The following is a 23326-nucleotide window of genomic DNA, read 5'->3' as shown; positions in this document are numbered from 1 at the left end:
ACGTCAGGCAAGCACCTTAAAGCTTTCCCTTCCATTGTTTACTTTGTTTTCGACAATGCCAGAGCGAATATAAAGGCAAGCATTAATAAAAACTGCGATATAAAGATGTCAAGGGAACAAAAAATGAGCAAAATTTCCAGTCAGTGGTCATAACTGTTTACAAAACAAAATAGTTCTGCTGCATAGCCTTCTAACAGGAGGGAGGGGACATATTTTACCTACTGGATTCTGACTTGGCTATTTAACCGATAAATTCGAGTTGATGTATAGCTAAAAGTGTGAACTCTGTTGCGTTCTGATTTCTTCCGTTTTAATCTCTGGAAGTACTGTCATGCTGATGCTGTTGCAATAATCAAGTGTACCGCTGCCAAACGTGTGCAGGGTGCGCCCGCCTCGTTGAGCCATCTCAATGGCTTTTTACACCCAACATCCTCATGTTAAATAAACATATTGTGTAGTAAACTAGCTAAATGGGTCAAGCAAGCAGATCTGATTGTTACCTTTGTACACCGGGAGCAATTCTGTAGGCCTCACCTTGTCAGAGTGCGAACAGAATCGCAGAGACTGGAGACATGCAGGGAAATATAATAGCATTGGGAGAAACGGTGCCATGTTGTCTTTTGCCTTCAATAAAAATCTCGTTGTGGCATCTCCACTTTTTTTCTCCGTCTTTATCTGCATGCAATCGTACAATTTGGTGAACCAGTTTACATGTGAAAGTACCCAGAGCCATTTCATCCTGGTCCTCTGAGTAAGAACGAATTGTTTCCATCTTCATAGTATCTTTTTTTTAAATATGCACAGATTTTGTGGCATTTCAGGCGAGCATACTGTTTCTGCTTTATCAGTATGTGAGTATTAGGAGAAGCTTGCCTGAAAAATGACAGAGTTGTGTTCTTTGTTTTGGGTGTTCATTACATCACTGATGTCCGCAATGCATACATTTTTGCTTGTTTATTGTTCCATCCATCATCTCACATACTTAATAAGCTGTGGCAGGTAGTGTGTAAAATACACATACTGCAGACGCCGAATCAAGCTGTCAATAAATGGCATGCTCCTCCTCACAAGGATTACCACAAATTCCACCTCACTGTACACAGTAAGGTGGGCTTCATCCAAATCCAAAAGAAATAGTCCCAGTAGCCCTTGTGTGTAATAGCGATGAGTAGGCCTCAAGCTATAATTTTCGCCTTGGCACAGAATGTATGGCACTTTCCTTTGTCTCACAAGCTCTGAAATTTTTTTCTGTTTTGCCACGTGTTCTGCTTTTAATCTCAAGTAAGACAGCTGGCTCTCCATGTTTGAAAACAATTCCATCGGGGCTGAAGCCAAGCCATGGAACCAAAGGGTTAACAACTAGGCCGAATGTCGAGACTGCTTCAGCAGTGTTCAGCACATATTCTTCAAGAGCTGGCTTCTCACAAGCCTTGCCATATTTTGTGGCATCATTACCTGGAAAGTTCTCTGTCAGCATTTTCGTGATTTTCTCTTCCCAGCTGTGTGCTGCTGAAGGTGCAAACCGATACGATGTGTGACACTTACTGCCTGTTATTCGGAGCATTCGCTCCCTTTTTCATTGTGCACTATCTTGTCCAATCGTTTGTGAACAAATTCTAGCTGCTTGTACTGCGCTCACAGCAACCTTTCCTCGTAAAATTTGGACAGATTAGGACTCAAGTACTCCTTACGAGTTCTGTAAAGTTTGAATTTGTTCCAGTTCCTGAACGCCACTTCATGGCACTGTAGTTCTTTGAACTGCTTTGCATGTTGGCTGGCAAGTATATGATGCAGTACCAAATCAGGTTCACAGCCCATATTGTCACTGCACAGAATCTCAACACTTTCTCTATGGTTTTCACGTTGAAGGCAGCGGCCTTCGACATGCCTTGCTAAGGCGTATCGTGGAGAAGGAGCAATGAGCTGCTGCCGAATCGCACTGAGTTTCTGAGGGTTCAACTGAATCCTTGGTTTCGGCCGGACGTGGCACAAGTGCTTGATTTCTCTGGCCTTGTAAATGTTCTTCGCTTTCAGTCTGCCCGAGGCTTGCTTCACGTCGGTGCACCTGAGGAGGTCCAAGTACTGGATGCCAGTTCTGCAGCAGTGAACAGATTTTATTCTAAGCAAATAAAACATTCGCTAGAGCAACCAGAGAATCCTGTGAGAAACGAGTAACATATTCATTCATAAATAAGAAGCAGCATCAAACTGTGTTTAATTGTATGTTGAAACTGAACTGCAACACGCGTAGAAAAGACACAATTTGATCAATGCAGCTAGTAATTAAGAATGATATTTGCGCATGCTTACCTGTGTGCAAAAAGCAGCATTGCAATCATGTGTTTGCAGCGTATAGAGTTCCCAGCTTTGTACGAGCAGTGGCCCTGCAAGAGAGGAAAAAATAGTGGACGGTTTAGCATAGCCAAGCGTGGAATATCGTGCAGTAGCACTAGTTAAAGGGGGCACTTAAGGTCCGTACATGCTAAAGGTATTTAACCTAAGCACCTTTACCATAAAGGCCTTCGGTTTAAAGGCATTTACATTGAAGGCATTTACGTTGAGGGCCTTCACTCAGGTGAAGGCATGCCAGGTGTGATTGAAAATTGATAATCGGCAAAACTTGATTTAGTGGTAATAACTATTAACAAAAAGAAAGTCTGCTGCATGGCCTCCTCACAAAAGGGAGGGGGCATTACTTGGGCAGGTGGGTTGCCTCACAGAAACAGGCTACAAAGACATACGCACTATCGCCAGCAAAAGTTTACGGGACGTGGGTGTGCGGGACAAAAAATTCATGCTCCTTCCTCTGGCAACAATATCAAGCCAGTGGGTACCGATATGCACCTACAATAAACGTTTTCCCTTGAAATCGCGTCTCGCAAACTTTTGCCGCCGATAGTACGTATGCGCGAAATCGGAAAGTGCGCCTTGTAGTGCTACCGCGCTAAAAGAAAAACTACCCGCAGTTCAAAACAGGCACTCTTGATCTCATGTGAATAAATGTGATACAGTGCTTTTTCTCCTGCTTCGTTTTGAATAGCATGTATCTCGCTATATTAAATTTGGATGAGAGCGGTTTGGTTTGGTTTGGTTTATGGGGTTTAACGTCCCAAAGCGACTAAGTGTATGAGAGACGCCGTAGTGGAGGGCTCCGGAAATTTCGACCACCTGGGGTTCTTTAACGTGCACTGCCATCGCACAGTACACGGGCCTCTAGAATTTCTCCTCCAAAAAATTTCTAGTCGCCGCGGCCGGGATCGAACCCGCGTCTTTTGGGTCAGCAGCCGAGCACCATAACCGCTGAGCCACCGCGGCGGATGAGAGCATCGCAAATCGCACACTATGCGCTAGAATCGTTAGAACACCACATCGCTAGAACACCACACCACACCACACCACACCACACCACACCACACCACACTCTTCTTGTTGCGTAGAAGCGAACGCCTGCAATAGTGCGGGCTTAGGTAGGCAGCCTCGAATCGTGGCGGCCTTGTCGCTTTCGGGAGCGGCCGCATAATCATGGCGTTGTCGGCAGAGGCGAGCAGTCTTCAGCTGTGGCGTATCACTCGCTAAGCGATCACTTTCCGCAAGACGCTTCCTACCTCTCCTTTCATCAGGCTCCATTGCTCGGCTTAAGCCGTTGTGACGGTGGCGGCATTGAAATGCAGGACGATGCAGAAGCGTACGCGGACACCACGAGACGCAGGCCTGAGAAGAATTCATATGCAGCGCGTTCGAATACTCCGCGAGCGTGTATACATCTGCCTGCCAAAGGGGGAAACGTCACGAGCTTAAGGCCCAACGGGCGGTCGTTTACATGCGTGTGGGTGGACCGCGGCGCCATCCTTGGGGACGGCGCGGAAGCAGTTTTTCCGCCCAAAGCCCTTCTCGCCGTGGAGCTCCCCTCTTGCTTTAAGCGGCCTTCTCTCAAAGCCCCTAACAGAGCAGGAATGACTCTCGCTAAATCTCGTACGGTGCCCGGTTGCTCTCGTTTCAGCTCTCGGATGTGTGGAATTCAGTGCCCGGATGAGTGGAATTCAGTGCCCGGATGTTGGCTCTCGGTCTCGGCATGACGTCACCACACTGCCGACAGCGGGAGATAAAAGCATTTCATGCTTAAAATCCTAAGTAGTAGTGGAAAAAACATTACTGCTCCGCGGGCACACAAACTGAGTTGTTCGGAACCTTTTCATCGGAGGATGACGAAAATAATGTCCCGACAGAGATAAAAGCGGCTTTCTGGAATGCCTGAACGTTTGCCATGTGCTCTGCGATTGCATAGGTCGCGCTTCGCCAATCAAATGCAAGCAAATGCCGTTTGTTTACTAGCGCATATAAGCAGCACACTTCCTGTCGCGCAACACGAGGAAAAAGCCCGTGCATCGAAGCCGCGACGCACGCACGCACGCAGCGGGTTCGGGCCCGCTGACCAGAAGGTGCCGCCGCTGGAATGCAACTTTGGTAGCAGCCAAGAAGTGGCGGCACAGATGCTGCATACGTTTTCAAGTCTGGCGCTCTTTATTGGTCTCCCCGCTCCGTGGCACGCGGCAATGCGCCGAAAATGGTTCCTCGATCCATTCGCTGCGCGGCTGATCAAGATGCCGCCGCCAGCGCGTCGCGCGCGTTTTTCCGCCAGTCTGCTCGTACCTCTAAGCCAGGGATACATGGAGCTCGACGGCGCGCAGTCTACGCCCCGCATGCGAAAATACGCCGACCGCCGCAGATCTGGTCCAGCCAGCTTTCTGACGCGCGGCGTCTGATGGCGGCCGGAGGCGGCCAGCAGGAGCAGCCAAGCAGCACTCAGGCTGGCTGACACTTCCGTCTTTCTCGCCCACGTCGACTACGCTGTCTCGCGTGCTGTTGAGCTTCGCGCGCGAGTGCTGGATGATAGAGATGTCCATGTCCTCCAAGGCAGCTCGTCCCGAATACAACGACAGATTGTCATGCGCAGTACAGAGGCATCCCATATTGTTGCGAAAGGAACACTACGCGAGTCGCCGAGCCATTTCACGGAGCTGACGAAAGGCCATACTGCGCATGCCCGAGGAGCAGCGCCGTCACACGGCGCACAGTTGGCGCGCCGCCGCCGTCGTTGCTTGGGTGACTCAGAGGTTCCGCCGCCGCACTCGTAGTTAGGCATGTAACTGGTCTTTCAACATATTCATCACTTTGAAACATTAGCCTATCGAACATAGAGCAAAACACTGATATGAGACACCGCCCACCGTGGCATATTTAAACTGCTAGGACCAATTACGGCCTTCAAATGGTTGCTTATCGGAACTCTCAAATATGTTACACGAAAGTGATGTTGATGTAGTGATTGCGTCGATCCACGCGCTTTTAAATTATTTTCTGCATTTACACGAGGAGCTAGGCTGCCTTTATTGGCTGCGTTTTATTTTGATGAAATTTGTGTATAACCCACTTTGTACTTGTTTTCTATCAGTGTGATGTCGCCTTATTATATATGTAACAAATTCTCGCCTGTTGTCTCTGTACATGGGCCGATGGCTGGTCAAGCCCTTCAGGATTTTTCCCTCAGGCCTCTTCGTCCTTTGAGGTGAATAAATGCAGTATTATTAACTCTACTCGCAGGCTCCAATGCCCAGGTGCTGTGGAAGAGTCTAAGAGACACATTCAAGAAAAAACACAGCGCCATGAAGGATGGCGTTCCAAGTGGCTCGGGAGCAGATGCCGTGAAGCCGGTGGGGTGGCATTATATTTATACCTGCTCATGTATATCAAGGATCAGATGGATATCGTCAGGTATGTCTCCATTGCTTGATGGTAACTTTTCGAAACCATTTATTTTTCCATTGGGGCCCATAGAAAAGTGCTACATAAGAGGGGGGGGGGGCACATCACAACAACGAGATTATGTAAAAGGAGTTTAAACATACAAAGTTACAGTACTTGCAATAATAAGGCAAAATATACTTACCAGTTTGAGGTTTCCTTTCTGGTTTTATGGTTTTATGGGCGTTTAACGTACCAAAGCGAATTCAGCTATGAGGGGCGCCGTAGTGATGGGTTCCGGAAATTTCGACCACCTGGGGTTCTTTACCGTCCAATGACATCGCGCAGTACACGCGCCTCCAAGATTTTGCCTCCATCGAAATTCGATCGCCGCGGCCGGGATTGAACCCGCGACTTTCGGGTGATCAGCCGAGCACCATAACCACTGAGCCACCGCGGCGGCTGTAGTGTGAGGTTTTGCAATATGGTGAGTAGAATCCCTCGTTTTAAGCTTGAATTGAAGTGAAAAAAGGTACGAAAATCACATGTTATTGAATTTGCGCTTCTGTGAAACTGTTGGGATAATGACTAGGCTAAACGATACCGGACAGTACTGGAGCTGCTATGCTTGAAAACGTTCATAAAGAAATGCTTCCAAAGCTTAGGTATGATAAGTAAAGTAGCATGCACTAATTAGCCTTACGTAACACCCCTGAGCGAAAGCTAATACGTTTGGAATATACGGTGGGGTGTTTAAATTTTATTTTAAACATATTTTCTTTTCATGAATGCACTAAAAATTTGTAGAAAATACGTTCCTGAAATTTCATGCTTGGTATTCGAAATATATTCGTAAAATATGCCAAAAACACCTCAGTTAAAGCATAGTTCGAGCACTTTTCAAATACGCGAAAAAATATCTATGCAGTTTTAGCATCTTGTCAATGTATTAAAAGTGTACTTTCGTAAATATTAAATTAATTCATTCGAGGTATATTTCAATTCTAACTAGCGGGCAGCCGTTTTAAACGTATTTGCAAGACACTTCTAGCTGCCCTTGAGCAGTCGAGGGCTCGAAATCGCGTTTCGGGAAATGGCATTTGCATGTTGTCAATGTATTTGAAGTGTACTACCGTATATACGCGATTAATTTGTCCAAAGAATAATTAACTTCTATCAAATTGGTAGTCCGCATTAGCATATTGTTACGAAGAAGAAGAGGGCAGTGGCGCGGTACGGAGCGTTCGCGCTAGGCTCACAGCCATTAAATCATATTATCATCTGTCATTATCTCGTCCTTTTTCTAGGCTTGCCACCTCGTAACATTTGGTGTGAGGTGCGGGTTCCTCATCGTCATCTTGGTCCCTGGAGCATCGCCACCTTCTGCTCGCCTTCGCCGTTGGCCGAGGGGACCTGGACTCCGCCGCCGGCTGAACCCGAGCCCGACCAGACCAGAACCGACCAGCCGCTTTCCCCAGCCCCGTCCCCAGCCCCGATCACAAGACACGACGACCAGGACCAGACGCAGCATGACCCGACGACGACCCGAATCAAGACGGCACCCCCGCCCAAGCTGTCCGGCAAGTCCTCAATCCCTGACCTTCGGCTGTGGGCGACCGACCGCTGGACCTGAAGCTCCAGGGACAACCGTACACCAGATCATCTCCTTCATCTTGGTGGCAAGCCTTTCATCTTCTTCTATCTTTTGTGATCATGGTCATCGCCACCTCATCATTGAACATTTAAGCAATCGATCGGGACGATCGCTCGGAGAACCCGGGTCATGTTACGAAGAAGAAGAGGGCAGTGGCGCGGTACGGAGCGTTCGCGCTAGGCTCACATTCATTAAATCATATTATCATCTGTCATCATCTCGTCCTTTTTCTAGGCTTGCCACCTCGTAACAATATTTGCAGCACACTTCCAGCTGCCGTAGAACAATCTAATTCTCAAAGTCTAGTTTCGGGAAATCGCATTTTGGTGTTGGCGATGTATTTAAAATGTACTTTCGTAAATATGCAATTGATCCGTCCAAAGTATACTTGAATTCTAACAAATGGGCATGCCCATTTGTGCAGTCCGGGTAAGCATATTTGCATTACACTTCAAGCTACCCTGGAACAATCTAGGGCTCGAAACGACGTTTCAGGAAACAGTGAACTCTCCCTTTACTTTCGTCCTTTCGGTTATGGTAACTTCTAACAGGAAGGTAATCACCACTTATTTACACTACGTGCGGAGAACGTGATAGCATGATACCGGCAAAGGCGCCTTGGGTACTTCCGGGCCCGAATATGCCAGCGAAAAGGACCCCGACTGGCAAGGCCGACCGGCTCCTTTAGACGCGCGTGTATCTGTTGGTTGACAGGTCGACGCCTGACCTGTGCCTGACGCAAGTTTCAACTAGCAGTTAGGTTCTAGATGGCCCCCAGATTCGAACGCGACCAGTACGGCACTTCTGCGATAATTTGAGGCCCATGGTCTTTGCGGAAAACACGCCTCACCGGGCGAGATAGTGCGTTGTCTCTCGGTGGGTATATATAAAGCAAGCCAAGTATGGCACGTGCCAGAGCACTTCTTGTTTGCTGCGTCACTTTCTTCATGATTTGCTATCTTTGCCGTTCTAATTGCGTCACGTGCCCTTTTAATCTCATGCACCTCTTGTTTGATGATGATTACGCGTGTAGAGTTTCTTCTGCAATCGAAGCATTAGCCAGCATCATTCTGAGAAACCGACCACTGGACCTTTTTTAAGTCCAAGTGAATATATTTGTAATGTATTAAATGTATATTCTTAATCTATTTCTAATGTAATCTAATGTATTTAATGTATATTTTAGTATATTTTTAATGCATTATAAATTAGCTAAGTGAGTAGAAATGTACTTTTGACGTATTTTTAAGAACATTCAAAATATTATTCCTGGTATACTTAGAAAGGATTCGCATTGCAGTTTAAGAATAGGGACAAAAATGCGAAATAAATATGAAATTAATACAATATGTTTGAAATGCATTTTTAGCACATCATCTTTTTCGCTAAGGGATACATTTTTGTTTCTGCGCCTTCTGAAACAGCCACCAGTCGGACGAAGCAGCCTTCTCCAGCAAATGCGCAGAAACTGCACAGACAGTGCTGAATGTCATGTGCAGTGACTTTGACGGTTGTAATGTACGAGGGGGTACCCAAAAGAAACCGGACTTATTTTTGTTTGAACTTATTTGTTCACATTTTAGGCACAGACCTTCAATCTCCTTCAAAGTATTCCCCACTTGCAATGATACGCTTGTCGAATCTTTCATTCCATTTTTCAAAACATTGTTTAAATTCATCTTTTGTGATGCTTGACAGTGCCTCCGTCGTTTTTTTCTTCACCTCAGCAACATCAGCGAAACGCTTTCCATTCACCTATTTTTTCATTCTAGGAAACAAAGAAAGTAGCACGGGGCAAGGTCGGGAGAGTATGAGGGTTGAGGAATAGGAGTCATGCCATTTTTGGTCCAAAATTGTCGTAGAGACAGGGCTGTGTGAGCAGGGGCATTGCCATGATGGAACAACCAGCCGCCCGACTGCCACAAATCTGGCCGCTTCCACCGCACACTGTTGCCCAATCTTTTCAAAACATCCAAGTAGAAAGCCTGGTTAACCTTCTGACCCTGCGGAACAAATTCTCAATGGACGACTCCTCTCACGTCGAAAAAACAAATCAGCATTGGTTTGAGGTTTGGTTTCACCTGACGAGCTTTCTTGAGGCGAGGTGAATTTGAAGTTTTCCATTGGCAAGATTGTTGCTTTGATTCAGGATTCGGTTCAGGAACACTTGACTTGTCCCCATAGCATCGTCCTTGTACGTCTCTCTTAATATTTCCAGTTTCCATTCAACTTTTTCCGAGCAAAAATCAATTTCACCGGCGCACGCTGTTCACGAAAATCAGCCATTGCAAAAACGACGTTCACACAAAACAGTCGTCACTCTAAAACTCTGCCTAAACTAGTCTGACCTCCTTCAACGACGGCACTCGGCTTACTGACTCTGGAATGTTCGTTCTATGCGCTCCTAGTGGCAAAACGCGGTACCACAGAAGTTTTGCCGAGCAAAAAATTTAGTCCGGTTTCTTTTGGGTACCCCCTCTATATTCAAGTTCCTTACGTTCTATTCGCAAAGGTATATACGACATTCAAGGGTCCACACATACAGTAGAACCAGGCAATATTGAAGTCATACAGAGACATAAAATATTCAGCTTTTCACAAGGAGCATCCAGAAGCACCACAAGCTGGTCTTATGAAGAGGAAGCTGTCATTACATATTACTGCAGTAAGCATGGCCGAACTTTATCTTTGCCCATGTGGGCTCATGTCTGGAATGCGTGTTTATTATGGAGAAACCTATAAGAGCAAGTTGTTGCGTAGTCATTTTATCCTCCTGAACTTTGTTTATGGCATGATATAAAATGCTTTGCAGTGATTCAGTTCTACAGTGCTATTTTTATTTATACGCACTAGTAGAACGGACACAGGAGAGCTGCGTCCTCAGCAGAAGCAACAGCCCGGAGCCGAGCCCATCCAGCGGCTGCTTGCAGACTGCCCCAGCAACCCCTCGACTAGTGCAACGCACAACTAAAAGAAAGCGCCGGGATAACCAGAGGGCACTGCTAGACGACGACATAGAGAAGGTGGACCAGATGGTGAAGGATGACCGGGGCGTAGCCTCTCTATATTGTCAGTCACGCAGCTTGTGGCCCACAAACTGCGTGACTGCCCGAGTTATCGCAAACACGAGATGGAAATTAAACTGCTGAAATTCATTGCAAAATATAGGTTTCGTGACAAAGAGTCAAGTTCAACCAATAACACATTTTCAGTACCGCATAGGAGCACGAGCACAGAGCACTTTCAAGACATGGAAACAAAAGGGGCGGTGGACTTCAGCTTAATTCAGAGAATTGCCAAATGACTGCATATACACGCGCTGAAAGAAGCAAACATCCACCAGTGCTAGAAGAAACATTTTGTAATCCTGGTGGGTGTTTTTTTTCTTGGAGTATATATCCAGTGTTTTGGCAATTGAAGTTCAGTGCTTGTTCTGACTTCGTGCCTTCGTTGTCTGTCCTCGTGCTACTACGTGCTGCTAAAAATCATGTAACACGAACTACTCAGACAGCTTCTCTTATTCAATAATTAAGTCTTTTGTCGAACCGAATACAATGTGTCGGAGCGGACAGAATAACATGTAGCAAAGAGCGACTGCAATTCATTCTCTTGCATTCCAATTTGATATGGAACACCACCTAACCCCTTCGAAGCTTGACGGTCAATGTGGTAGTAGGTGTATTTCGTATTTGTATTTAGTTTGAAAGTGGGTGCATATCGTGGACAAGAAAGCTTACAAGAGGAGCATTCTGCCAACATAGGAGAGGAAAAAGGCATTTCAAAAACACCTGGCAAGGCCTCGTGTCCTTGAGCAGTATACACTTAATCGTAAGGGATATTGCTGTATTTTATGTAAACTGTAAGAAATTTTATGTAAACTACAACACGCGGCTAATAAAAAAAAATGCAGCACAAAGATGCAGTTCGAAGCATGACTGTCGAGGCAGCAGTGCGTGAGCACTTAGTTCCACGGGCTGTTGCTATGTAGAGCATAAATGTTATGCGATGGGCCACACACAGCTAATCAAAGAACGCAACCAGAGTCAGATCTATTAGAGGGATAAAAAATACAATAAAACAGTCACAAATAGCAGAATACAGTACCAAAGCCCGCCAAGCAAGTTTAAGGCACTTGAAGCTAGCACCTGCTAAATAAATGTGAGGGAACTGAGCTAGTGCTCCCACAACTGCAGGGTTGCATACTCAGATTCAAAATGTGTGAAAACTCTCCACCGAGCAATCAGTATCGCAAAGACGTTTTTCACAATGCTCTGCATTGAAGACGGTAAATTCAAGGTAGTCTGTCACTTTCCACAAAAGGTTTGCATAGTCGTTACTTCCGCTCCAGTTAGAAGTACCACCCGCCGCGGTGGCTCAGTGGTTACGGCGCTCGGCTGCTGGCCCGAAAGACGTGGATTCGATCCCGGCAACGGCGGCTGAATTTAGATGGAGGCGAGCTTGTAGGGGCCCGTGTACTGTGCGATGGCAGTGCACGTTAAGGAACCCCAGGTGGTCAAAATTTCCGGAGCCCTTCACTACGGCGTCCCTCATAGCCTGAGTCGCATTGGGACGTTAAACCCGAATAAACCAACAAACCAGTTAGAAGTATCAAACATAACGAAATTTCACTGGATCAAGTAACTTGCCCTACATATTGCAAAAACTAATTGTACAGGCCAGGTGGAGCATATCTGTCTTGGTGAAGGCCTCTATCTTCACTGATCTGCTTTTCTTTGAGAGTTCTTTCCTCTTAGTACCTCAAGTACTATATAAAATACTAGAGTAAATGGGCTATTGGAACAAATGTCGCAATGCGAGTAATTATGTAGTGAGGTGAGCATTTTGTGTTCTTTTCTCATAGGAGACAAAGGCATACACTGATTACAGAATGTCATTGAATACCGTGCTTTCCTGAGCCTGTAACTGAACACCCCCTTGGTAGGCTCCACGTTCTTGCCGGAGTAAGGACGCAAGAAATCTTGCCTGACTTGAAAGGCTTCATCCCCGATGAAGACATGTGGTGCAGCTGTTTGGCTTTTGGGAAGGCGTGCTGGTGCTGGAAAGTTGACAGCGTTACGGGGGAGCTACTTTCCAAAGGTGCACTCCCTGAAGACGCCTCCATCGCTATGCCGCCGAGGAGCGCCAACATCGGCCATTAAACCTGTTCTTGACATCAACTATAGCCATGAGCACTATGAGAATGTTCCCTGCGATGTATAACACAACATACGCATCAACAATCCCTGTATGGGCACAAAGTCTAGGCAGGTTCCTCCCATAGTTACAGCGAGAAAGACAGGACAAGAAAGGACGACAGAACACAGCGCTGACTCGCAACTGAAGACTTTATTGGCAAACCAGAGAGTATAAATACCCTACGTCTGGCAAAAATTGGAAATGAGAAGATACAGATTACGCATATGAAACATCGACCTTTAAAAAACAACTCGCACGTGTCATTCGCACTGAAGATATGCTCTTTATTTCTCGGATAAAGTTATCGAAGGCGCGCAATATATTCCTCGTGGAGCTGCGTCATCATCAGTGCTTCCATAATTCTCTTGCCAAAGCATCACGGTGTCTTCCTATCGCAGTGCAGTCCTGATTAGGGGCTCGCAATGACAATCTTTATTGTCACGTTAATCTCTCTTGAATTCTCTGCAATGCTTTGCTTTGCCTGTGGTGGCAACACGTGGGACGTTGTATTTGTATTCTTAAGGTCTTTCATTAAGGCACCTGCATTACACAATTCCTCAGGCATAATTATGTCGTCCGTGAGTAATCTTATTGACAAGCACGGTGCAGTAGCATCCAAGAATGAGTGCGGAATAACCACAAGTAGCTTCCTCGAATTGCTGTCATTTTATCTAGACTCAACTTTTGCCGAATGGTGATGAATAGAAGGATGGTATCTGCATTGGATTAGGCTTAGACTCTATACTTACTGATATGTTCTTTGCCTCACGCGACAGACGTTTGAAAGTGTCTTGGAGGGTCCGGTGTTTTTGCAGTTTTTCAATATGTGAACGTCTACTTCGCGTTTTTAGAAGGTGACAAATTCGATTTCATGAGGCAGTTTAACCATGTCCTTTCCAAGTTCTCCGAGTGCCTCAATCGGATGGTTTCAGCACGCGAAGTACCAGTTAATTTTATCAGTTTTATCATTTTATCAGATTTTACCGTTTTATGAGGCCTGCGTCTGCTGTAAACTTTCAGGAGACTGTCAAGTGCCATTCGCGTGAAGCACACTCCTTAGGTAGGTGTCCTTTACTAAGACGCCGTCACTTGCACCCACTGATCGTAACGCACGCGATAATTTTCAGAAGCAAGCTTCACTAATGGACGTGAATATTAGCGTGATGACCGATTAAAAAATTGTCAACCATAGCAATTTGTGTTGTGAGCAGCCTCGCGGCGTCATTTTTGTTGGGGCATCACACGCATTCCGCATCAAAATTTACCTTATTGCTACCAAGATCATTTTTATTAAAAGGCCGAAGAGTTTAATATCCATCTAGAGATCAATTTCTGTCCAATCTCATTGTGAGGCATATATCTGCTGTATACACAAGTATGAGGAGCTGTATTAGTGCTCGACATCGTTCGGCGATGACATCTCTGCTGCCCAGGTGCCCGCTTAATGAACCAAATTACCACTGCTTTGTAGATCTCCCTCTCTGTAACAATATTTGTGGAATGAGTATTATTCTGCAGATGTGTTTCTCTCTGTGGGGCTCACCGCCTATGCACAAAGACCTCTGTAGAAGAGAAATCGCGGAAACATAGCTGAAATAAAAGTTGAAAGCTGAATACATTTCAGTGCTCGAAGTTTCCAAGGAAATTTGCCTCACTTCAACGTCGGCACGTTTAGCCCGCAGCTGTTAAAACTATATTCGTTCACTTTCACCACAAATATCGATAAGGCGATGAGGCGACGTTAACGGTAAAGCTCATGAACTGAATCCCGGAGACTACTCTTTTACAGAATGGAACTACAGTGACGCGAAAGAGTGCAAAGACGACGTCTGCACGCTGCTGCAATAGCTTTAACTGAAAATTTCTCAAAGGAAGTTAATAAAAGATCGTCCGCCGCCCTCTGAGGAAGCTCCGGAACAGTGTCAAGCTGCCAGGATGGTCAGGAGGCTTCCGTCGTGCGCCCTGCATAGAAGAATAACTTGTTTACGCTTTGATGGCGATAATTTTATTGCGCGTAAAACCTCTCAGTGTACCTGTGTATATACCAGTAATTTGCGTTTTAAAGGCTTGTTAAGTAAACGTGCGAAGCGAGTTAGCAGACAGTTACACTGAGTCAAAAAATAGCGTCGCAATTATTGGATGCAAATTGAAGACTGCGGCGTACTATGTGGACTGGTAGCTCAGACAGCGGCCTGATAGAGCGCGCTGCTCGTGCGCAGGAGGTAGCTGGGACTCTAGTGGCTGTGCTGCTTTGAGGCCAGAATTAATGCGTATTGCTGAGTGAAAACGCCTAGGCGCTATTTCTGCAATGTGCAGCTCTACATCGACGTGTAACTTTTTGTGAGAAGTTTAGCGGCAAATTGATTACAATACGCGTGGAGATTGCGAGAGCATTAAAGGTTGCAGACCGCTCGGCCTGGTCTTCCTCCTGCGTAAATACAGCTGCCTGTGCAGCCGCCTATACTCAATCTTCAGCGACGTACTCTTGTGGTCGCAGTCTCCGCTTGCGGGGATCACCAACTACTGTAGACTCGCGGGGCGTTGATTCCGGCTCTAGTCCAACCTTATGCGTAGTTCTGTGTAGACGCATTTTCACACAACCAAACCGAGCTGCTCACTGCTGACGAGACCACCACAGCTCTCTCTCTCTGAGACAGCGTGGCCAGCGAAGCTGCCAGCTCAGGCCGCCTACGTGGTCACATACCTCAAACACCCCGTTGGCCTTTCAGAGCTCGGCCATCTCACGTGACCACGTGACGCCGCTGATGTCTCGAGAAACCAACGAATTTTTTGCCAAACCAGATCGGTTTTTTTGTCCAATAATGAGGCTTCTATAGCTGTCGCATTAATATGCACTCCCAGGAACATTTTGCACAGGGTTCAGATAACGCTATTTGTTCATAAAGGTTGAATTTAAGGAGTCAGAAGGCACGGTTTCATCCATAAAAGGTGTAGGATGTGTACAGTTAGGGAAGATACTACGTGAATTTGTGTTGCCAGCAAAAGAATTTATGCGGTTGAAATTCTTCCCAAACCTGCAACATAACTGCTTCGGAGAGAAGCGTAGCAGTTTTGCGACAAACAAGCACTGAGACTCTGAGGAACGACAAAATGCGTGATTCAGTTCCGCCTGCTGTAAATCAAGGGAATGATGAGGAGTTTATTGAAGGAACTGAGTAATTAAGTACGCGATGACTACGCTTCGTTGCGAGGTGTTTCGCATGGGCGCGCGGCGGGCAGCTAATAAAAAAGCTAGAAGCGTTCTTTGGGATGCAAGTTGCAGCAGGGCGCAGCACGAAAATGTAAAAAGACTGCACAGTGACTGAAGTCATTAGCCCTACTGAAACGTACTGTCAACATTTCGCTTTGGTGAAGTGAGCCTACTCTCAAAGATCTGCTTACCGCGTTTTAAAAATGAAATGTGTGTCCCAAAAGAGGGGAAAAAGGTGCTGCCTAGTTGTAGTGACACTTCAAGCTTCTTTCACATCTTGTTCTCCGCTGCAGCCGCAGCAGAGACGGAACACGGCCATAATTCATATATTGTCAACCATTCTGCAGTTATACTGTAAAGTAGCGTTTCACTGAAATGATTTAAATTTCACCACAGGAACGCACTCGTTTGGCGGATGACTCGGCATAAATTTACATCAGCATATGAGTTTTAAAAATGCTATAGTCAGTCACAGCTGGGACAAAACTTTTCGCAAAAAAAGGCTATGCATTAGAAGTCATTTCTTCTTCTTGCAAGAGTTGGAAATAACTCGCTTGCTTATTGCAGTCCAATTCTTATGGCATGGCGATGCAAAACAGAAAAAATGATAATGAGTTTCATTAACGTATATCTGTTAGATGATGGTCTAAAGACAAGTGCATTGCCAAACCGGTCCTACTCCTACGACCTCCTGTTTTCCCAAGGCTGGTCCAAAAAATCGGCGTCAGAATATGGTAAGAAGATTGCTAATATACCTAAAAAATATATCTTTCATAAAGAACACCACTTCTTTAAGCTGCAGAATTGCATAACATTGTTTCGATGGAGGCTAAACGCAAGAGCGCCCGTGTGCTGTGCGATGTCAGTGCACGTTAAAGATCCCCAGGTGGTAGAAATTATTCCGGAGACCTCCACTACGGCACCTCTTTCCCCCTTTCTTCTCTCAGTCTCTCCTTTATATCTTCCCTTACGGCGCAGTTCAAGTGTCCGCCGGGATATGTGAGACAGGTACTGCGCAATTTCCTTCCCAAAAAAACCAATTTACCAATTTACCAACATTGTTTCGTTTCGTTAGGACAAAGGTTTTCCTTTCTCCTCATCCAGGGTCTGCGCTATCAAACAGACGACGCTTCCCAGAAGCAGCGAAAGAAACATGACCGATAAAATTAAGGAACAGCTTGGAAAACACTGCTCTTCCGGCAGTTGGTGTGGGCACTTGTGTCAGATTTTTGCATCAAGTAGTTTCTTGACCTAGAAAATTAAATGGACACTGCACAGCCGCTAATGCGTAAAAGCAACTCTAGCTGCCATGCGCTAATGGTTAAGCAAAGCAAAATGTAACCGGCATGGGACGCCCGGGCGGTGTCCCTGGCCCCACGTTTCACTCGGCTGCACAGACACTAAATGGCTATCATTATAGCTACAGCTTTTCTGGGAACCTTTGCTCGTTTTTTTTGATAGTTAGCGTGAAGCGTAAGGTACGGGCTGTGTGGAATCATGGTGCACCCCGCATGGGGTGCCCCATTGGTTGGCACCCCATGCGGGTGATCGAAATCAGCGGAGCCCTCCACTACGGCATTCTTCACAACCTAGTCGCTTGTGGAAAATCAGCCCTCATAAACTACGTAAATCATTTTAAAAGTGTAACTTGTCCTCAAATTGTAGAATTGCTATACTTCGGAGAAATCCTTTTGTTCAAGTTTTATTTTTCAGATTTCCACTTCTTTAAACAACCTTTCCTCCGCAAATTGTTTTGTACGCTTGTGTTATATCATTTTGCCGCGTGTTCCTATTTTTATTCACATGCATGGACATTCGAGTTTATACACACACGCGGATTTCTAAGGTTGCGTTGTTTATCCTAAAAAGCTGCCGGCACGTGGCTTCTATAGAAACTCAGGGGAGCGAAAATGACGACACGCACCACCATTGGAAGTGAACAGAAGACTGATGTTTATTGCATTGCGATTGCCCGATATGGATTCGGAATGTCCATGGTTGCCCGTAGGCAAAATTACATCCGCCGAAGTTAGAGTTTCTACATACTCCCCCCCCCCCCCCCCCCCCAATGAGCCTTATCTCATTCGTAGAGGGATTCGAGGGGGTACAACAGTTGCACTGGTCTTCGAGCCACAGTTCCACTTGGCAGGCGCACCATGCAGGCCTGGGTCCGTCCGTCACGACCGACTAACACCTCGATGACTTCTCCCATCTTCCAGAGTTGCCGTGGTAGAAGATGCTCGTATACTAGTACCAAGGTTCCTTTCTTGATGGCGTTCGATGATGTGGGTATGTTGAAATGTGCAGTGCCCAGACTGTTCAAGTACTCATTCTGCCACCTACGCCAGAAGTGGTCAGCCATCCTTTGACGATACCTCCAACTGCTGTCAAGGTTGTCTGACCGAGGCGGCTCAGATGCGGAACTAGAAACGGTGGGTAGGGAGGTCAGACGCTTTCCCACCAGAAAATGCGACGGAGTGAGAGGTTCCGGTTCAGTTGCTTCAGCGTACACGTATATGAGGGGTCTGGAGTTGATGACTGCCTCAATTTTTGTGAGGACTGTTGCAAGCTCCTCAAAATTGCAGTAGCTGTTCCGCAACACTTTTTTGAGTGAAGACTTCACAGATCGTAACAATCTCTCCCAAAAGCCGCCCCACCAAGGAGCTCTTTCGGCGATGAAGTTCCATTGGATCCGATGGTCCGTCAAATATCTTTGCAGCTCTTCTCTACGAATGGTTTTCCACATCTTTCTTAGATCCCGTGACGCACGTTGAAATGTTTTTGCGTTGTCCGAGAAAATAACTCGACACACTCCTCTTCTTGCCACAAATCTTCTGAACGCCTTGAAGAAGTTGGAGGCAGACATGTCTGTCACCAAATCAAGATGTATCGCTCGTGTGACAGCACATGTGAAAAGGAGAATGTAAGACTTCTTGTTTTTGCCTTGATCTTTGGTGTTGAGCGGACCGTCAAAATCTATGCCTTTCACTTCAAAAGGCACCGCTTGTGTTACCCTTTCAGGAGGTAAGGGAGCCACTGCCTCAGTGGCTGCTCGGCTGTTGTGGCGGTCGCAGGTCACGCATTTCTTCAGCACCCTTTTTACCACTTGTCTTCCCTTCATTATCCAGAACTGCTCTCTTAGTTCTGTGAGCGTTTCAAGTGGTCCAGCATGTAAAAGGCGCCTGTGCGTTCCGTCAACTAGCAGCTCGATGAAGCGATGGCTCGCTGGGAGAACAATAGGATGCTTGGCATTGTAGGAAAGCTCGGCATACTTCAGGCGTCCCCCAACTCTTAATATTCCTTGATCGTCTAAGAAGACATTGAGGTCACGTATTGGAGACGCGTTCGGTATTCGCGCTGAGCGACGAATGCACTGGAGCTCTTCGGGAAAAGCCTCGCGTTGTACATCTTTGATCCGGCAAATTTGAGCGTTGTTCGTCTCTTCTGCTGTCAGATATCCGTTCCGTCTCTCGGTGGGATGTCTTGAGTTATACAGATATCGTTGCATCCAGGCGACAACTCTCACCAGCTTAAACACTGAACTGTAGCGTTTAAAAGGTAGAACAGATTCTTCCACTCCTTGTGTCACACCGTGAACATGAACTGGCTTCCTTTCTTCATCGCCAGTTGTTTCTCCAGAGACGATCTCGCTGCGTGGTCAGTTAGCGCGGGGTTCGGTGAGCCAAGGTCCTTGCCACCAAATCCTGGTTGACGTGAGCACCTCAGGGGAAACTCTTCGGGTAAGGAGGTCAGCCGAGTTTTCTTCTCCTGGGCAGTGGTTCCAGATGTCTGGATCAGTCAGTTGCTGTATTTCCAGCACGCGGTTGGCGACGAATGGTTTCCACTGTTGAGAAGAACCCCTCACCCAGTGAAGCGCGATTATCGAATCTGTCCACAGAAACCACTCTTCCACTTGGAGACTTAGCGATCGAGTCAGGTAGTCTTTTAGCTTGGCGCCCATTAGCATTCCCATCAGTTCAAGTCTTGGGAGAGAAAGGTTCTTCAGCGGGGCCACTCTCGATTTCGCCAAGAGCAAGGTTACTGTCGGCCTGTCTTGTCGACATGCGCGCAAGTAGGCAACGGCTCCGTATGCCTTGGGGCTTGCATCCGTAAAGATATGGATCTGCAATTCGTCATCGGCAGCACTGAGGCACCATCTTGGAACAGTTATTGCTGTTAAGTTATGCAGCGCTGTGTGCCACTGCGTCCACGCTGTTTGTACCTCTTCAGGCAACTGTGCATCCCAGTCAACGCCTAGTTCCCAGAGCGTCTGGAACATCAACTTAGCTGTCACAGTGACCGGGGAGATCAACCCGAGGGGATCGTAAATGCGCGCCGATGCCTGAAGGATAAATCTTTTTGTGTTGCAGTTCCGGTCTAGAAACTCCAAGACAGGTTCCATTGAAAAGGCCAAGAGATCTTCTTCTTTATCCCATACAAGTCCTAACACGCGCGTGGTGTTGGCTGTGGGACATTCAACTTGGCTTGTCGGACACCCAGTTTTTTCCTCCTAAAAAATCTCCTGTAGTCTTTTGGAATTTGAATTCCACTTTCGAAGAGTCATGCTTGCCTCTTTCATTATGCGCACTGCCTGTCGATAGAATTCTTCAGCTTCTTCTTCTGTGTCTGTGCCTGTGATGAGGTCGTCGACGTAGAAGCTCTCTTCAAGCGTGGTTGCTGTGTCAGAACAGTCGTTAATCGTATTTAGATGGTGGCGTATTGTCGCGGCAAGTAGGAATGGACTGCTGGTTACTCCGAACGGGACCCTTGCCATTCTCCAGACTTCTAGCGGGGGGTTCGGGCTTTTCTTTGTGGGTACCTGCTCATACCAGAAGAAGCGTACAGCGTCACGATCGTCTTTCCTCAGTGAGATTTGCAGAAATGCCTTTTCTATATCTGCACTGAGTCCGATGCGGTGCGTTCTGAAATTCAGCACCATTTTCAAGAGGTCCGGGTTTAAGTTCGGTCCCGAATCTAGTGCTTCGTTGAGTGCCACGCAACCCGCATCACTCGATGACGCATCGAACACGACTCTGACCTTAGTTGACAGGCTATCAGGTCGTAGCACCGCCCGGTGAGGCATATAATACACTCTATTCTCCGTCTGGCTGACTTCGTTCTTTGGAAGCTTCTCAGCGAATCCGTGTTCGAGGTACTGACGTATGGCCTAATCGTACTTATTCAGCATTGTCTCATCTTTCAATAGTTTCTTCGTGAGACTAGCCAAGCGTTTCCTCGCTACTGTTTCGTTGTCGGCAAGACGAAAATTCACTGGCTTCCATGAAAGAGCCACTTCGTACCTCCCATCAATACGTTTAATGGAGGATTCAAAAGCCTTATGAACTTCTTCATGTTCTTGCTTATGTGGAGGGGGTTCGGAAATACCCATGCTTTCCAGCTCCCAGAATGACCTGAGCTCGGTGGCCAGTGCACTGGTGTTTTCCCTTACACTGGCTCGAAGGACAGCTATGGTTGCACTGCCGTTGCTGTGGGGAATGGCTCCCTGAAGTGTCCACCCGAAGTGTGTCCTAATAGCCACCAGACCACCCTGCATCTTCTGTACTTCGCCGGTCACTAGAGTCCAATAATAGTCAGCACCGATCAGAATACCAATGCCATTGCTTGTTAATTGTGCAGGTGGCAAGGTAACATCAGCAAGCTCAGTCACTTCATTTCTGACTTCTTGTACCACATCCTCAGGGATCAGAAGCTCGTCAGTACAGATTTCAGGTATCTCCAAGGCTTCCAAACAATGATCCCTTCGGTCGTACTGGCTCCTTAACCAAATTCGCACTCGTCTGCGCTTTTCTTTGATAATATTGCCTGTTCCACCGAAAGGATAGATGGTAATATCTTCCTCACCCAGTACCTCTAGATGTAGCTGGCGTGAAAGTTCCTCTGTTACAAAGGTTCTTTGACTTCCGCCATCAAAAAGTGCACGGCTGAGGACTCTTCGTTGGCTACCCTCCGCCCAGACCTGAGCTGTCTGGAGCAGCACGGCGGACGTCATTTGTGCCTTATTGTGCGTCGCAGAGTGCAACTCAGTCGCCGTGTTATCTGATCTCTTCCAGGTTGGGTCGCACATCGGAGTGATGTGTCTTCTTCCGCAATTTTCACATTTCACTCTTTTGTTGCGACACTCCTTAGAAGTATATCCTCTGATTGCGCACCGATAACACCGACCTGCTTTACGCAACTTGTTTCCCTTTTCTTCCAAAGACAGTGATGCCTGGCACTCCCGTGCAACGTGACCCTTCGAAGCACAAAATGCACAGGCCTCAGTCTGTTTGGGTTGGCTAGTTAAGAGAGATGCTGCTGAGCCCCTGAGAGTGGCTGACCATTTGGGAGTTCTGGCCCTTTCCTTCTCTATTCTGGCTTTGTGACTGGCGTCATTGTTTTCCCATTGGCCAACTTGAATTGCTTTCTCTCTACTCTCGACTTCCAACTTCAGGAACTCTAGCAATTTCTCTATCTTCAGATTGTCATTCGCTTTATCTGAAGAGCGGCACTTGTGATACTCCACGACGAAGGCAACTGGTAGCATCCTAAGCAGTGCAGAGCACAACATAGCTTCGTAACTGCTACTCTGCACGCCTAGAGTCGTTAGTGCGGCCATATTACGCTGTAGGTGATCGTATAGTCGTCGTAAAGTGCTCACGTCGTTTGCATTTCGTACCGGTGGTAAGTCGAGTAGCTGCGTCAGATGTTCTTGAATCAGGACATCAGCCCGACCGAAGCGTTCTTTGAGGAGGTCGATGGCGGCGCCGTAATTTTCTCCTGTCGCCTGAATGCCTGCCACAGCTGACAATGCCTTGCCTGTAAGCGTTGATCGCAGGTAGAGAAACTTCTCGAAGTTGGTGAGTGCAGCGTTGTCGTGAACGGCGTGCCGAAACTGTTGCCAGAACGGCTTCCATTCTGTTGTGGCACCACCATATCGTTGTAACTCCAATTTCGGTAGTTTCACTTTTGATGCAACGCCTATTCCTTCTTCCTTTTGGGGGCATGTCGATCTTTCGGCCACCGATCTCTTTTGTTGTGCCTCCTTCACTTCCTGGTCCAGCTTCGCCATGTATGTGACGATCTGGTCGTTTAACTCGACGGTGCGCATGTAGTCGTCTTCCGCGTCGCTGTCTGGTACGACCTTCTCTATGGCTGCATCCACTTCCGTTAGTTTTTTCTGCAAGGCGTTTAACCTTGCCAACAAAGCAGTGAAGCTCTTCTCGTCTGCCTCGCTCTCGAGCGACGAGTCTGTGGCAGCGAGCAGCGTCGTCACCTGCTTTCTCAGCGCTGCCCTCTTCGGGCTGAGCCGCTTCATAACTGCTTCTCAGGTTTCGTGGCGGAGAAGCGCCGCTAGGCCTCGCTACGCAGTTGCTGGGCGTGCGCTGTTTCGCACGTCTGCGGTGGCTGCTTCGTTGGTGATGCTGGTGGGTCGCGTTTCTTTGCGGTTCACAAGTCCATTGCTGATAAACTGGATCGACTCATCCCGGGTTTCGGCACCAAAATATAGAAACTCAGGGGAGCGA

General features: G+C 47.0%; 1 pseudogene; it reads right to left on the bottom strand.

Annotated features, from left to right (window-relative positions):
• Positions 1 to 969: 969 nt before the first annotated feature.
• Positions 970 to 23118, bottom strand: LOC149355744 (uncharacterized; annotated as a pseudogene).
• Positions 23119 to 23326: the final 208 nt, after the last annotated feature.

Source organism: Amblyomma mixtum, chromosome 3 (assembly GCF_055824585.1).
Source record: "Amblyomma mixtum isolate Tamu chromosome 3, ASM5582458v1, whole genome shotgun sequence".
NCBI lineage: Eukaryota > Metazoa > Arthropoda > Arachnida > Ixodida > Ixodidae > Amblyomma > Amblyomma mixtum.
This window is presented reverse-complemented; position numbering and strand designations above follow the sequence as displayed.